This window comes from Rhinatrema bivittatum, chromosome 4 (assembly GCF_901001135.1).
Source record: "Rhinatrema bivittatum chromosome 4, aRhiBiv1.1, whole genome shotgun sequence".
Lineage (NCBI taxonomy): Eukaryota > Metazoa > Chordata > Amphibia > Gymnophiona > Rhinatrematidae > Rhinatrema > Rhinatrema bivittatum.
In genome coordinates this window covers 212,106,554-212,123,888 of record NC_042618.1, presented here as the reverse complement: position 1 = coordinate 212,123,888, position 17,335 = coordinate 212,106,554, and the positions used below count along the sequence as shown (strand labels likewise).

Genomic DNA, 17,335 nt, shown 5'->3' with positions numbered 1-17,335 from the left:
TTTTCTGTAACAATGACAAAATCTGACTTAACTGAATTTCCTAGCGTGTAGGCAGATTGACTCAGGACCAGTGGGTTATGCTCCCCTGCCAGCAGTTGAAGATAGAGCAAGCTGACGTCACAGTATATATAACCCTGCATTGACCCCAGCCTGCCAGTATTCTCCGTCTCCAGCAGATGGTGAACGTGCATCTCCTTATGAAGATTGCTTTGAGCTTTTTCAAAGGAGAAATTTGAAATTCTAAATTCAGGAAAAGAAAGCAGTGTTCTCCTGCAGTGATACCTAAAAGGTCCCTCCCCTGGATAAGAATTCCTGAGATGATTTCCTTGGTCCCTCAGAGCTGTGCCTTGGTCTGGGAGTTGAGTTTCCCCAACATGGACTTAGCTGCTAGTTCAGTTGACAGGCAGTGGGTGCAGGAGGCCGAGCACGGCGGTGATGGCAGATGCCCTTTCCCCCTGCAGCTGGAGACCATCTATGTACTCAACCGGTAAGCGCTGAGCTCAGGCAAGGTTTTAAAAAAAAAAAAAAAAAAAAAAAAAAAAGGGAGAACGTTTTACCTGAATCAGAGACAGAGGGGTTTCAGGACTTCCTCCAGTCTCCATTCTCGGTGTACCGTGCCAACATTTGTTCCCGCTCCCATTGGGGTTGGGTTTGGGGAACTGGGCAGTCCCCGGTGTGTAGGCCCCGCACTTAGGATTTTTTCTTGCATACCGCGTGGCAGGCCGTGGCAACCGTTTTTGCGTGCTCTTGTGCATGTTATGCTGTCCTCTACAGGCCGTCGGTGGGCGCAGTGTGTCAGCTCTGTTCACGCATTGTGCACTCTGTTTTTGGGCATGCTTTTTAGGAGCACAAACTGTTTTATGTGCTTAACTTGGCGCATAGGTTATATGTGCACCTTGCCGTGTTTTCCAGGCGCTTATTTTTTGGGCGCATTTTATTTTTGAGCGCAAGCCATTCCGATGCATGTTTACCGCAGCATTGGCACTAATAAGCAAGAAGCCTAAGCATCTTCCTATTTGTGTTGCCTGTCATATTAGGGCTTCTCAGCCTGACCTGGCTTCTAACCTGTGTCAGCGCTGTTCAGATGCTCAGGGAGAATTGTCTTCCTCAGATTTTGCTAAGCTGGCTCTTCCCCTTCTGATGATGGGTTGGTCACGGCCTTGACTGGGGGGACGCCAGATCTTTGTTCTTCTCTTTTGTATTCTCCACTGGTGAGGGCAGTTCTGTGGGACCAGCTCCAGTTCCTTCTGGGCTTGGTCTGGACCCAGCTGCTTTTTCTTGGGTGGAATTTTTTCAAGGCTTGCAAGCCTTTCTTTAAGCACAGTTCTCTGCTTTCCCCATTTCTGTCTGGTCGGACCCTCAGCTGGGGGCTCCTAACTCTTCCAGTCCTATGCATAAGCGTCAGCACTCACTTCGGCTCCCTGCAGGTGTTCCCGACAGGAATCCAATGGCACTGATGAGGAGGTTGATCCTGATTCCCTGGAAGATGGGAAAGTTCCTCCAGACCTGGAACCATGTTGTAGTTCTTTCTTAGAGATGAACTACAGCCCTGATTTCCCAGACCTTGAAACAGTTCGGTGTTCCTGATTCGGATGCTATGTCAGAGCCGAGGAAGAATCCCATTTTGGTTTTTTCACTGTGATGGATGCCATCCAGGAATTGATCTGCAATGAGATGCCCCAGAGGCAAATTTTAAAGGTGGTCGGGCATTGGAAAGCCTGTACCCCCTGGATCCAGCTGTGAGAGAGCATTTGCTTTTTCCCCAAAGTGGATGCTCTGGTGTGTGCCATGTCTAAGCGGATGACTATCCCTACAGAGGGAGGAGTGGCCTTGAAGGATGTACATGATAAAAGGATTGAGGCTATCTTTAAGCAAGCCTTTGAGGCAATGGCGATGAATTTACAGATTGCCTCCTGTTGCACCCTAGTGGCGAGATCTTGTCTGCTTCTCTCAGGAGGTTGATGAATCTGGAGGGATTTTCAGATATGTTATGGAGACAGGTGCCACATTTTTAGCAGATGCAGGCTGGGATATGGTCCAGACCATGGCCAGAGGAGTGGCTTCGGTGATAGCAGCCAGGCGTCAACTTTGACTGTGAAATTGGTCAGCTGACACAGCTTCCAAAGCCAGTCTTATCAAGATACCCTTTAAAGGCTCACTCTTCTTTGAGAGCGAGTTCAAGAAACTGGCCAGTAAGTGGGGTGAGTCTCCGGTGCCTCAGTTGCCAGAAGATAAACAGTTACAGTGCCCCTTTTGGTAGGAGAGGTCGTTTCCAGGGTTCCAGGTGTTTTTGTCCCTACAGAGAAAAAACTTTTCAGTGGACTCTGCCTTTCGGTAGATCTCAGTCCTTTCGTCCCCGGCAGCCCAAGAGAGGAGCGGGCTTGGGTGGTGGACCTTCCCCCAAGTATCCTGATGAAGATTTGCCGACCCACCTTCTGGAACACGAAATAGGGGGACTCTCTTTTATCAGAGGTGAGTTGAGATCATGTCGGACCAGTGGGTCCTGGAGGTGATGTGTGATGGGTATGCACTGGTATTTTGCAGTATTCCTCGGTATGTGTTCATGCCACTCCCTGTCGAAGATGCAGGCAGTGGAGTTCACGTTTCAAAGGCTCCTCAGACTGAGGGCTGTGGTTCCGGTGCTCATGTCTCAAGAAAGTATGGTGTGCTAATTCCATTTATTTTGTTGTGCCCAAGAAGGAGGGCTCCTTTTGTCCCATCTTGGATCTCAAGAGGGTCAACCAACACTTGAAGGTGACATTTTCGAATAGAAACCTTACGCTCTGTATTAATGGTGGTGTAGTCAGGGGAATTTCTGACTTCCTTGGATCTGTCAGAGGCTTACCTTCATATTCCCATCCAACTGGAACTCAAAACACTTTCTATGCTCTGCGGTGTTGGGATGCCATTATTAGTTTCAGGTGCTGCCTTTTGATCTAGCCACCGCTCCCAGAACATTTTCCAAGATTATGATGGTGGTAGCGGCAGCCTTGCAAAAAGAAGGAATCCTGGTGAATCCATATTTGGACGACTGGCTGATTCGAGCCAACTCTCAGGAAGAGAGACGCCTGATGACACACAGGGTTATCTCCTTATTGCAGGAGCTCAGTTGGGTGGTGAATCTGACCAAGAGCAATGTTCAACCATCCCAGTCGTTGGAGTATCTGGGGGTCCTGTTCAACACAGGACAGGACAGAGTTCGGTTTGGTTACATATTTAAATTATAAATATTTATGATGGTACACTGCAGCTCACAGAAAAACTCCAAGCCCTAGTTTATAGATGCTCTGTTAACCTTCAAGTGATTCACCTTGCAAGCACACAGACACCAATGCAAACACATTATTCTAAGATTTTATTCCAGACAATTTAAATTACTGTGTGTAGTTATATTACAGTTACCATTCCAAAACAACTAGGAGCAATATACCATTACTTTGCTAGTAAATAAGATGTCCTTTACCATTTTCTAAATATATTGTAAAACATGTGCATATATATTAGACACATGGTACCAAATACAAAATAGAGCTGAAATAGCATGTTTAAAACTAGTAATAGCACCAATTGTCAAGGCATCAACGCTGGCTACTGTCCATTTATGCATCTTCCAAATACATTCAGAATTTAATCTTAAGAAAAATCTGTCTCAAATGAAAAGAACAGAAAGTCCACAGACCTTGAGATACAATTAGTTCCTGAAAACCATGTCTTAAGTTGCAATGTACGTCAAAGCCGATATTCCCATAAGAATAACGTTATAAATGGGGGATTCATTCCAGCATCATGGCCCAATACCCTATTTTCACCAAAATTTATTTATTTATTTATTTTTAATTTTTATATACCGATGTTCCTGTATAAAATACATATTGCACCGGTTTAAATAACTCAATGTATTAATATATAGTACAGTAAAATGCAACATTTTAAAGCACTACATTTATGTCACTTTACCCTCCATTGCCTCAGGTACAAACTTAGTACCCGCTTCACTAAGGTTTTTTCCCATAGACATAAGATGGGAGAAAAGCCTTAATGAATCTGGACCTTAGATTGTGAGCCCTCTGGGGATAGGAAAATGCCTACAGTAACTGAATGTAATCTGTTTTGAAGTGCCGAAAAGCAGAATATAATATATATATATATATAAAATAAAAATATCTGAAGAGTAAAGTGCCAAGGCATGCCTACAGGACATTACATTAACATTGCTCAGAGAAAAGGAAGCCCTTGGCACTCTTTCTGCTGATGTCACCTTGCTGGATCGTCATCCGCATGTCAATAAACAAGAGAAAAATCAATGGAGAAAGTCTCATTTTTTGCACTATTTCTCCTTTTTTTATTCATTATAAAACACACTGAAACATTCCTAGGGAAAATAAGGTAATGATTGAAAACAAAGGTCCTTATGTATGCTTGGCTCATAATAAAAGCAGTTAAATTTAATACAAATTCTCTTCTAAGAATAACTTTTTTTTTTTTAATTATTATATTATGTTTTTGAAATTGTAAGCCACCCAGAACAGATGTCTGCAATTGGCTGCCTAAGAAATTGCCTTGTGGTACGCTATAAACTCTACCCCAATAATATTCAATTTTTTTTCCTTGTGAAACATCTTGGAATCTAACTGAAGAATTTCTTATACACTATTTTCCTTGGTTTAATCAAAATAAATTAGCATTAAACAAATCAAACCAAAACATGACACTAACTCAATTTCCAGTTGTTGATATTCCTGAAAAGATTACCTTAAAAAATCATAAAATCAAAATATCAAGGGCTAGACGTAACCTTGGTATTTTTATTGATCCTGTACTTTCTATGAACAATCACCTGAATGCTGTAACACAAACCTCATTTTCCAAGCTCAGATTATTACAGCATCTGAAGCCATTACTTGAATTCAATGACCTTTGTGCTATCTTGCAATAGTTTCTTTTTTCTGGCATTGATTACTGTAACTCTCTTCTCGTATGTCTTCCCGCATGCCATACACCCCCTTCAAATTATCCAAAATGCTGCTGCAAGACTCCTAATAGGAACCCTCTTCCATGATCACATCACTCCATCTCTGCAATCTCTGATTGGCTCCCAATTTCTTACCGCATACAATATAAGTTAATAACCATTATTCACTCATTGATTAACAATGTACACTTGCCATGGTTCGAAGCAGCTATGAAAATTTATATTCCCTCTAGAGCTCTTCAATCCTCTGGCCAAACTTTACTATATAACCCCTCTCCGAAAACAGCACACCTTGATGAAACCAGGGAACATGCCTTCTCGTTAGCAGGTCTCTTTCTCTGGAACTCACTCCCGAAGGGAATAGGAAATATAAAAGAACCCAAATTGTTTTAAAAAGCTTTAAAGACTTATTTGTTTAAGAAGGCATATGAATGTTGAAACAACTTGTTTTACTTCTAAGATATGAAATCCATGTTTTTGTTTTTATATTATTGTTGCCATTTGTTATATTGATTGTGAATGTATGATTGTACCCCGACCTGAATGTAGGAAGGGCGGGTAATAAATGTTTAAAAATTAAATAAAATAAATAGAAATTAGATACATAAATAAATAAATTGTCAATGCATACCTGCTGCGAAACATCTGGGGGCTCTGATAAAGAGTGCATGAGGAAAGATTGGCAAAGACATTTCCTGTACTTTTCCTATAGACAGGGCACTATTGATTATTTTATTTACAAAATAGTCTCAGCCGATGAGGTCAAACATCTAGGGTACACGTTATACATTAGTTGGCAGAAGATGATCGGTGGAGGGAGATAGGTAATAGGAAGAAGACAGCAGACAAAAAGAAACGAAGAAGAAAAATAGATCACAGAACAATGCTCAGATAAGTGTGTATACACACTGACATCATTCACAAAGAGAACAACAAAAACAAAGATTGAGAGAAGAAAAGAAATGTATAACATACAGAAATAGAAAACAGAAAAGAAAAAGACAAATAACAAGGAATTTGCTATTAATAAAGTTTACTTAGGGAATAGCCACTGCTATTAATTGCATCAGTAGCATGGGATCTTCTTGGTGTTTGGGTAATTGCCAGGTTCTTGTGGCCTGGTTTGGCCTCTGTTGGAAACAGGATGCTGGGCTTGATGGACCCTTGGTCTGACCCAGCATGGCAATTTCTTATAGCAAAAATAAACTTATGTTGGATAATGAGTGTCAATTTGGAAATTTTTCAACTTTGAATCATAATGCGAAATACCTGTATATCTCACATTTATTTACCTCATGCTTCGACTAGAAATGGCTAGGCATTCAGGCGGAAAACTCATAATGAACCTAAATGCCTGGTCATTTCCGATCCAAGCATGAGGTAAGCAAATGTGAGATATGTTCTCCATTCAGGATAGATTTTTTTCTTAAGATAATTAAACTCTGAATGTATATGAAAGATGCACAAAAAAAGAGAACAATAACTAATCATTAAATATTCTGCCTTTTTAAGACAGGCATCCATCTAGCAATTGCCTGCAGACATTTAGCCACAATAGAGGGAATAGAAAAAGCTGGATGGGTCAATAGAAAATATCAACAAGGTATTATCCACAGAAAAATGGTACTGTATCCCAAAAGAAGCTATTAGCTGAGTTAGTGGCAGCATATTATCAGGGACAGCAGGAACTGAACCCACAGCGCCGGGTATTCATGGCTAGGGGATCCTGCAATGGAGCTACAGGGTCTCTGGCTAATCAAGAATCCTGTTAAAAAAAAATACAAAGCTAAGCAGAATTAGAGAGACCCACCTCCAGAGGCTCCATATTAGATCAGCACTAGTTTTTAATCTTTCTTGACCAACAAGATCAGCATTAGATGTGTCCCAAACTGAGGGCTGGATATAAGGAATTCTAGACTGACACACTTTTGCTGGTCCAACAGGCCTCATAGAGCTTGCTCCATGATTCTATTGCTTGCCTGGCCTGGCTTCCTACTTGTTTCTAGATTCTAGTTGTCTCCTGGTTCCTACTCCATTACTGGTCCTTGGCTCTGTTCTGGTTTCCTGCCTCCGCTTGGTAAGTCCTGGCAGCCATCTGCCCCAAGGGCCAAACCATGAGGAATGGTGGTTGCTTCAGACAAAAGAACACTGACTCCAGAGTGCCCTGCCTTTCTAAGGTACACACACCCCTGCCCAGGTGGGCTACCTCCCTTCTACCTTTAGCAGAATGGGGTGTGGCACATATAAGAAAAGAGTGACTGACAAGATCATTGGGGACTTCTTCTCTCTGGAGATGATTGTGAATCTATTCATCCTCAATACATCTTCTTTTCCCAGGCCTTTTGAAAAGAAAGGCACTGCTTCTCAAACCAGCAGCATCTGACCCCCCTGGGCCCTGAGGTTCTCAGTATCACAAAAAAAAAAAAAAATCAACAAGAGGCAGGAAAGGTGGCAACTAAAACAGTTACCAAAAACATGAACAAAACTCTATATGAGGTAGGGTATTCTGTCTCCTTACTTCTCCCAGTCTCTATGCAGAAAGACCACAGAGTCCTAATCCAGAAAATAATCATAGTAACATAGTAATGATGGCAGAAAAAGACCAAAATGGTCCATCTAGTCTGCCCTGCAAGCTTCCCAAAAGTAGTAACTGCTGCTCCGTGCAGGTTACCCCAATTTTTCTCTTAAGGGTAGTAACTGCTGCTCCGTACAGGTTACCCTCATGTTTCCCTTAAGGGTAGTAACTGCCGTTCCATGCTGGTTTAGCTTTTTTATTTATTCCCATCCTCTAGCCTTTTAGGGATCCACAGTATTTATCCCATGCCCATTTGAAATTCTTTACAGTTTTAGTCTTCACCACTTCCTCCGTAAGGGCATTCCAGGCATCCACCACCCTCTCAGTTAAGAAATATTTCCTGACATTAGTTCCAAATCTTCCTCCCTGGAGTTTCAAATCGTGACCACTAGTTCTACTAAATTGTTTCCAACGGAAAAGGTTTGTTGTTGACCATGGATCATTAAATCAAAAGTGTTACAGCATGGGATATGCTGCCCCCTTAAAAGATAAAGTTAAGCTTTGAACTGAAAATCCAAAATGAAAACAACAACTAAAATCCAAATGAAAATCTACAACTAAAATCCACACTCTCAGATAGTGGTGAGGGTTTATAAGGCTCTGAGCACGCCATCTACTTCTCTCTTCATGGGGGGAGCAAAACCCAAACTTCTCCTTCATTACTCTCTTTATACCTCCCCAGAATTTTGCTTTACACCTTCTGGCAAGGAAACCAAAGGTTCCCTACATAAATACTATATATTTTTTTATATATACATATAAAAGCTTTGCTATAAAAGGTACATTTCAATGCCATCAACGAAAAGGCATGAGTTAAATAAACCACAGACATAGATCTGCAACTACATGGCTGAAAAACATCTTGATCTTAGGGTAAACTATAGTTTGGGGGGGGGGTTTTGTTTTTAGATTAACAGGAACTAGGCCTCCCTTTCAATGATAGAGTAATTTGCATTAGGACAGAGATAATTGGCTGATTGCCCAGAATTTTAAGTCATAAACATCATTATTAGTTGTTTCTACACAGTAAAAACCCTCTGTACTGCAACAGTGGGAACTGGATAAAAATGATCCTAGGCTATAGGATCCTAGGCTATAGATTAATCTAAAGAAGGTGGTTTAGAAATAAGAGGTAAAGTTGTATGCAGTTTAGTGACTTTTTAAACAAAGAATTAAGCTAAAGCTTCAGCATATGAGCATTTCACATACAGTAGACATAGAAATCATATTACGAACCCCAAAAAAAAAACCCAAAATGCGTGGATGGTTAGCTACTGACCTTAATTGTTGAGCAAAAGATTTCTTTTTAGAAGACTCAAAGTTTTATATTGTTACAATTATTTCAAATACAATTCTTTATTCTTGATATTAATAGTTTTTCACCAGCGCCTCTCAATACATTTCAATTTAGTTTTAAAAGTGGATACCTCAGCAGAAAGCCAAGAATGATTAAAATACTCCTGAGAACTGCACTTAGTAACTGGAGCAACAGTATACAATATCTTAGTCATGGATACATTTATATAATCAAGTAATTCATCAACCTGAGAAGTGCTCAAACTGCAACTCAGCAACCAGCCATCAAGTCTGAAACAGACATATCTTTTGTATCTTGCCTAGACAGCACAGGACCAGAGATAATAGAGGGAGAAGAATATTTTTTAAAAATTTAATAACCTGACCGGTACTAACATACATCTTAAATTGGAAAAAAAAAAACTTTTCTACAGTAGCTACTCCAATAAAAATTAAGTTAAGAATATTCCCAGCTGAGCAAGTTCGAAACTGAATAACTTGCATAAAACCAAAAATTAATTCTTCACTCACTATCAATGTTTAGTGGCAGAATCAGCATTACAACCAATCATCAATGCCTTCACTGTCCTAAACAATTCCTGAGGGTAGATAATCGCTGTTTCAACCTTTAATGAATGACAACTTTGCGGACAGATAATTTTTACTGCCAGAGACTTGTATTGTATACCTCTAGAGTTTCTCCCAAATGTATTTTATGCCATTGGTGTCCAATCTGCTGAAGTTGCCAACCTGACTCTGAACTCATTTCAGAGATGCTATTGCCTCTCCCACAAAGGCTACAAGGCAGCGTACACATAAAACAAAAAAACAAAAAAAGGAGGATAGGCTAAAAACAAAAACACATTTTAAACATTCATGAGTCAAAGGCTTTCATAAAAAGCCAAGCTTTGACTATGAAAGACAGGCAAATCATCCAGGAGCCTATGAACATAAGGTAATGATTTCCAGAGTAAGGGACCCAAACAAGAAAAAGTTCTCTAACGTAGTTATCAGCTTAATGCCATTTGCTATCTGGAGGAAGACTTTCTGAAATGAAAAAAGGGGCCTTCTTGGCTGGTACACATGAATACAGGAAAACAAAAAAATAGGCAATATAAGCACATTATTATGGGACTCAAAAACACAAGAAATTGCCATGCTGGGTCAGACCAAGGGTCCATCAAGCCCAGCATCCCGTTTCCAACAGAGACCAAACCAGGCCACAAGAACCTGGCAATTACCCAAACACTAAGAAGATCCCATGCTACTGATGCAATTAGTAGCAGTGGCTATTCCCTAAGGGCTAGATTTTAAAAGCCCTCCGCGCCAGCGCACCTATTTTGCATATGCCGCCGGCGCGCGCAAAGCCCCAGGACGCGCGTAAGTCCCGGGGCTTCGTAAAAGGGGCTGGAAGGGGCGTGGCGACGGTTCGAGGGCAGGCCGGGAGGGCGGTCTCGAGTCCCCCGGCACTGCGGCCTGTGCCGGGGGATGCGAGGCAGCACACGCAAGTTACGCCTGCTTCAAGCAGGCGTAACTTGCCCAACAAAGGTAGGGGGGTGGATTTAGGTAGGGGAAGGGAGGGGAAGGTGGGGGGATGCGGAAGGAAAGTTCCCTCTGAGGCCGCTCCGATTTCGGAGCAGCCTACCTCGGAGGGAACTGAGGCAGGCTGCACGGCTCGGCCGGTTGCGCGAACACAAGTATGCGCGTGCGTACTTTTCAAAGATCTACCTCAGCGTAAACTTGATTAATAGCCGTTAATGGACTTCTCCTCCAAGAACTTATCCAAACCTTTTTTGAACCCAGCTACACTAACTGCATTAACCACATCCTCTGGCAACAAATTCCAGAGCTTTGTTGTGCGTTGAGTGAAAAAGAATTTTCTCCGATTAGTCTTAAATGTGCTACTTGCTAACTTCATGGAATACCCCCTAGTCCTTCTATTATTCAAAAGTGTAAATAACCAATTCACATCTACTCTTTCAAGACCTCTCATGATTTTAAAGACTTCTATCATATCCTCCCTCAGCCGTCTCTTCTCCAAGCTGAACAGCCCTAACCTCTTCAGCCTTTCCTCATAGGGAAGCTGTTCCAACTCCTTTATCATTTTGGTTGCCCTTCTCTGTACCTTCTCCATCACAACTATATCTTTTTGAGATGCGGCGACCAGAATTGTATACAGTTTTCAGGTTGTGGTCTCACCATGGAGCGATATAGAGGCATTATGGCATTTTTCGTTTTGTTAACCATTCCCTTCCTAATAATTCCTAACATTGTTTGCTTTTTTTTTTTTTGACTGCTGCAGCACACTGAGCCGACTATTTTAAAGTATTATCCACTATGATGCCTAGATTCTTTTCTGGGTGGTAGCTCCTAATATGGAACCTAACATCCTGTAATTACAGCAAGGGTTATTTTTCCCTATATGCAACACCTTGCAATTGTCCACATTAAACTTCATCTGCCATTTGGATGCCCAATCTTCCAGTCTTGCAAGGTCCTCCTGTAATGTATCACAGTCTGCTTGTGATTTAACTACTCTGAATAATTTTGTATCATCCGCAAATTTGATAACCTCACTCGTTGTATTCCTTTCCAGATCATTTATATATATATTGAATAGCACCGGTCCAAGAACAGATCCCTGAGGCACTCCACTGTTTACCCTTTTCCACTGAGAAAATTGACCATTTAATCCTACTCTTTGTTTCCTGTCTTTTAACCAGTTGTAATCCACGAAAGGACATCGCCTCCTTTCCCTTGATTTTTTTAGTTTTCGTAGAAGCCTCTCATGAGGGACTTTGTCAAACGCCTTCTGAAAATCCAAATACACTACATCTACCGGTTCACCTTTATCCACATGTTTATTAACCCCTTCATAAAAATGAAGCAGATTTGTTAGGCAAGACTTCCCTTGGGTAAATCCATGTTGACTGTGTTCCATTAAATCATGTCTTTCTATATGTTCTATGATTTTGATCTTCAGAATAGTTTCTACTATTTTTCCCGGCACTGAAGTTAGGCTCACTGGTCTATAGTTACCCGGATCGCCCCTGGGGCGATCCGGGTAACTATAGACCAGTAACTGGAGGGTGGCCATTACAATGGCCACCCTCCAGTCTTCAGGTACAATGGATGATTTTAATGATAGGTTACAAATTTTAACTAATAGATCAGAAATTTCATTTTTGAGTTCCTTCAGTACCCTAGGATACATACCATCCGGTCCAGGTGATTTGCTACTCTTTAGTTTGTCAATCTGGCCTACTACATCTTCCAGGTTCACAGTGATTTCGTTCAGTTCGTCTGACTCATCACCCCTGAAAACCATCTCCAGAACTGGTATCTCCCCAACATCCTCATTAGTGTAAACAGAAGCAAAGAATTAATTTAGTCTTTCTGCAATGGCCTTATCTTCCCTATCAGCCCCTTTAACCCCTCGGTCATCTAAAGGTCCAATCGACTCCCTCACAGGTTTCTTGCTTTGGATATATTTTAAAAAGTTTTTATTATGAGTTTTTGCCTCTATGGCCAATCCAATTTGAAAGCAATGGAAAGACAAGCGTATGCATCTCTGCCACAGAAACTCGGTCTTATTGTGATGTAGCTTTAATTTATAGCATGCCAGCCAGTGCTGAATCTTCTGGAGGCATTTGTTCAATTTAGAGACAGACTCACAGTAGACTTGTATGTTGTCCGTGTGTATTGTATAATGAAAGCCCAAAGAACCGATCAGTTGAGCAAGGTATAATGAACATTTTAAACAATACTGATGATAGAGTGGAGTCTTGAGAAGCACCAGACATTAAGGTCCAGGATAGAGATATGCTGTATCCCCAGCATACCCATAGACTTCTCCCCTGAAAGGAGGCAAACCAGGTGTGTACTGTACCCTTGACATCGCTGGATCGCAACTGCATCAGCAAGATCTTGTGATCCATGGTATTAAATGCAGCAGATAGGCTAGGACTGCTTCTTACTCTCCCTAGACTTAAGTGTAGGCTTCTTGGAAAATTATTTACCAATGCTAATAATGCTGTCTCAGTGCTGTAACCAGCATGAAATCCAGATTGGCTTGATGCTCAACTATCAATATCTGCCAAATAATTGGCAGATGCAACTGCTTTTCCAATTAATTTTCCCAGAAAAGGTAAATGTGAGATTAAACATAAATTAGAAGAGAAAAATCAGAGCCCAAGATGGCGGCATAAACGGCAGCAGGGAAAGATGCTCTCTAGAATTCTGTTACCCGATACAAGATGCCAGCAAAAAGGAAGAGTAAGAAATGGGTATATCCCTCTGAACCCGCCTTAACAGATGGACAGAAGCGTATCACTTCCTTTGCTACCTCAAAGTTGGAGAAAACGGGGGAGGACATCCCCGCTTCTGTTTTCTGAGAGGGAGCTCCGATGCCGATTGGGGAAATCACTCTCAGTCCCCCGGATTGCCGACCTCCGCCGGCCCCTGCAACTCTGACGTTCCTCCAGGAAACATCGCAGGTTGATGACATCACCCATCCGAAGGGAGGGGGACGCCGAGATGAGGATCATGCGATGTTACAGTGAGTTTCCTCTAGCCTGTTGGTTTCAACAGATGCCAGGGAGCTGGAAGTATTGGAACCATCTTTGTCTCCAGAGGAGGAAGAATGAAGGATTCTGGTGGTTCAAGTGGCGGAAACACCAGGGCTGCCAACAGTCCGGGAAGGGAGTGAGTCTTTCCAATTACCCCCTAAACCGGCTATTGTAACCCTGGACACATTATGGGACCTTGTGGCTAGCCTAGGAGGGCTAGTCAAGGACTGTGAAAGTAAATACAAAAACGTTGATATAGAGTTACAAGCCCTGGACCTAAAGATGGGAGGTCAAATTAAAGATTTAGGAAATAAAATGACTGAGTTGGAGCATAAAACAGCACAAGTATATATGGTGAACGTTAAATTAATAAAAGATATGGCAATACAGTCTAAAAGACTGGAATCGCTGGAGAATTTCACCTGACACTTGAATTTGAGATTTCTTAACTTCCCACGTGTTTTGGGAGAGGACATTCAAACCACCTTAAAAAAACATAAGATAGTGTTTGAAATTTGAAGAGTCTCAATTGCCGTTAATAAATAAAGCTTATTTCCTTATGAAGTCAATGAGGAGAAATACGGAAAATCAAATGGAAGCTTTAAAAAATTTAACACAGTTTATAGAGAGCTCTGCTGTAGAGGTTTTGGGTAGGGGAACTTCGTTGGTATCCTTAGTGACGGAAAGAGATGTTAGCAATATAATGAGATGTTATTTTCAAAATAATACAGTAGAATTCAATGGTCAAACTGTTAAGATTTTCCCCGACTTGGCTAGACCAACCCAAAATAGGAGGAGGGAGTTTATTCATTTAAGACCACAAGTGTTCGCCTTGGGGTTTACATTTTTATTAAGATACCCCTGCAGGTGTCTGATAAGAAATAAAGATGAGAGGGAAGATTCAAATGGCTGCCTAGAAGGTTGTGTCGAGAGAGAGCTCCTCAATTTTTGCAAGTTTTCCGCTGTTTCAACGATGCCTCACACAAAAAGAAAGGGGAAAGTAAGAATAGAGACCCCGACTATTCTTAACGCCACCTTCTCACAACCGTTAACTGAGGGGTTCCTCTCACCGCTAAGTGCAACGACTCCGGGTGAAGTATCTGCTGATGGCGTTGGGGAGATGCGAATTACAACGCCACAGGATCATTACACCTCCCTTAGCCCCGGAGCACCCTTGACACCTGAACTGCCGTTACCTGTTCTATCTCTGGACTCGGAGCCGGGGACACCCCGAGAGAGCGTGGTGCTGCCGGACCCCATCGGGGGGAGAAACGGAGAAAGAGGAATGAGACCACAGGTCTGAGGAAACAAAGATGTCCCACCGGAGAGTGAGAGGAGAAATGGCGGAGGGGAAGTCCTGACTATGGAGCCTCTAACCTCAACACCCAATGGCAGCGAAGGTAAGGCGGCGGCCTCTGCTATGAGGCAAGAACGCCGCTTTCAAATTGAAAAATCTGCTGTTCGCTCTAGTGTTGAGGCAACACAAAAGATAACATTGGAAAACGTATGGCTTGTTCTGATGGAATTAAAAACATCAATGGCTAGTCTTGATACAAAAATAACAGAAATTCAGAATCAGTCTAAACAATTGGACTTAACTGTAAAAAAAACACTGAGAAGCTAGAGACCTTGGAAAACCGCGTCAACCAAGTTCAAAAGATCCAATTTGGATTAATGAAAGGAGAAGTTGCAAATGCAAGGAGAACTGAAATCATAGAAAATTTCTGGTATAACCGGAGAATATTTAACTTTCCCATTGTAAAACTAATTTCACCTAAAGAGCAGTTTAAAAAATTTGCAGTGGAAAATTTACAATTACTTTTTGAGAATATTCCATCTATAGAAAAAATATATGTTATAGTCTGGGAAAAGGGAACCTGAAATTGGGCAACTTCAAAATCAATCACAACAATTGAATAATCTTACAGATTTTTCGGAAGGATCGATGCAAGATCAAGTGGAAAAACGTGGAACATTATACATAAAGTTCCAAAGAGCTGAAAACAGAGACAAAATACTAAGACTTTTTCTTTGTAACCGTGATAAACCTTATTTAACACAGAAAATGTGGATGTTTCCGGATATTGCCAGGCTTACGCAGATTAGGAAAAGGAATTTCCTACAGATGAGCCAAGAGGTTAAAAATCTAGGGGCTCAGATGACTTTATATTACCCCTGTAAATGTATAGTTAAATATTTGAATGAAAGATATGTGTTTCTAGAACCACTAGAGCTTAGGAAATTCCTAGATCATGCTCCTAAATAAGATTTATCAATCGGATCATAGGATATGATAATGGAATGCTCTTAGTTCCTTCTAATTTCTTTTAAGTAAATGGAAATTTCCTTAATTTTGCTCCAAATTGTACATCTTGGATCTTCTCTTAATTCCTTATAAATGGTCTTTTTCCTATTTTATATATTGGACTCTGGCTAAATTATATTTCTTTTTGAGTATTGAGATAATACTTTAATCCTAATTTAAGATTGAGCCCAATATGTATAAGTATTACTTTTGTTGTTGCAATGTAAAGACCTATTCACTGACAAGTTTAAATTGCTGTCTATAAGTTGTTAAAATTGCATAAAGAAAATAAAAAAAGACAAAAAAAAGAAATAAAGATGAAAGTTTTGTATTTACCTTGGTAGAACAACTGAAGCCCTTTTTACATGCCAGAAGTGTTGAAGTCATGCCTGGGCAAGGACACCCATGACAATCATGAAAATACACTCCAACTTTATCGTTAAGCCAGTTTTCAATATGTAATTTCTCTTTTTCCTATTATGTAACTCCCTATAATTTGGGCCTTTTTGTTTTTTCTTAAATTCCTCGCTGAAAAGAACTTATAATAAGATGTTGATCCTAGGGGGTGGAGTCAAGATGGCGCCTCGATCAGCAGCGCACTGAGATCGCTCCGGTGTTTTTCTTCTAAAGGTTTCTTCTTTCTAAACTCAAGATGCACCCGAAACGCAAAGGCAAGCAGAGGGCTTACCCTTCTACATCCTCCCTACCTCCAGGGCAGAAGACCATTCCTCAATGCACTGCAAAACAGTCAAAGATGGGTTTGAGTGGTCCGGCTGTCGGGTCGCAGGAAGGAGAATTCGACCCGACCTCGGAAGTATTTTCCCTCAGGCCCTTGGATCAGAGGCTACCTCTGCTGAACGAAGAACCTCGACACCCCACCCGACTGGAAGCCCCGATGAGGACCTCTGAGTTAATTGGGCAGAGGGGCTAGTGCCGGGGAGATACTGTTCAGACACCCAGAGGAACCGGAGAGAATCTTGCCAGAGGCCCTTTGCTGGAAACTGAAGAGGGACAAGTCAACGGAAGTGGTGAGAACCTAGATTCCATTCCCTCTATTAGTCCTGGCTAGTTTGTAACACTGATTAAACCGGAGATAATGACATTAGACTCCTTGTGGTCTTTAACATCCACCCTTGCAAAATCTTTATCGGAATGTTCTGCAAATATAAATTCTTTATCATCTCAGATGCGTTTAATGAATGAGAATTCTGAAAAATTCAAGCAGGAAGCAGTGGGAAAATTTCAAAAAATGGAAGAAGATATAATCTAAGTTAAAACTGTTCAATCAACTATGGTGCAGAACTATGGGGCTATAAATAGAAAAATAGAGTATCTGGAGAATGCGATGAGACATCCAAATCTGAGGATTTTAAACTTCCCCAGAGTGTAGGAGAGTTACCCTCGTTTGACTACTTGAGATTTCCACTGAAAAAAACTCCACCTTTGGATAAGGTGTACTCCCGATACGAAAAGCTCAACCAAAGCAAACAACCCCTAATGTTCTTGAAAATCTAACTGATTTTTTTGAATCATCAGCATATGAAATAGCGGAGAGAACAACTTTATTAATTTCCTTCTTTAATGAAAAAGATCTTGGAGACATTATGCATGCTTATTTT

General features: G+C 41.2%; 1 protein-coding gene across 2 annotated transcripts in view; it reads right to left on the bottom strand.

Moving 5' to 3' along the window:
- RNF123 (ring finger protein 123) overlaps positions 1-17,335 on the bottom strand; it is a 454,378-nt gene that overhangs the window by 292,883 nt on the left and 144,160 nt on the right. The gene's annotated exons all lie outside the window — the stretch shown is intronic.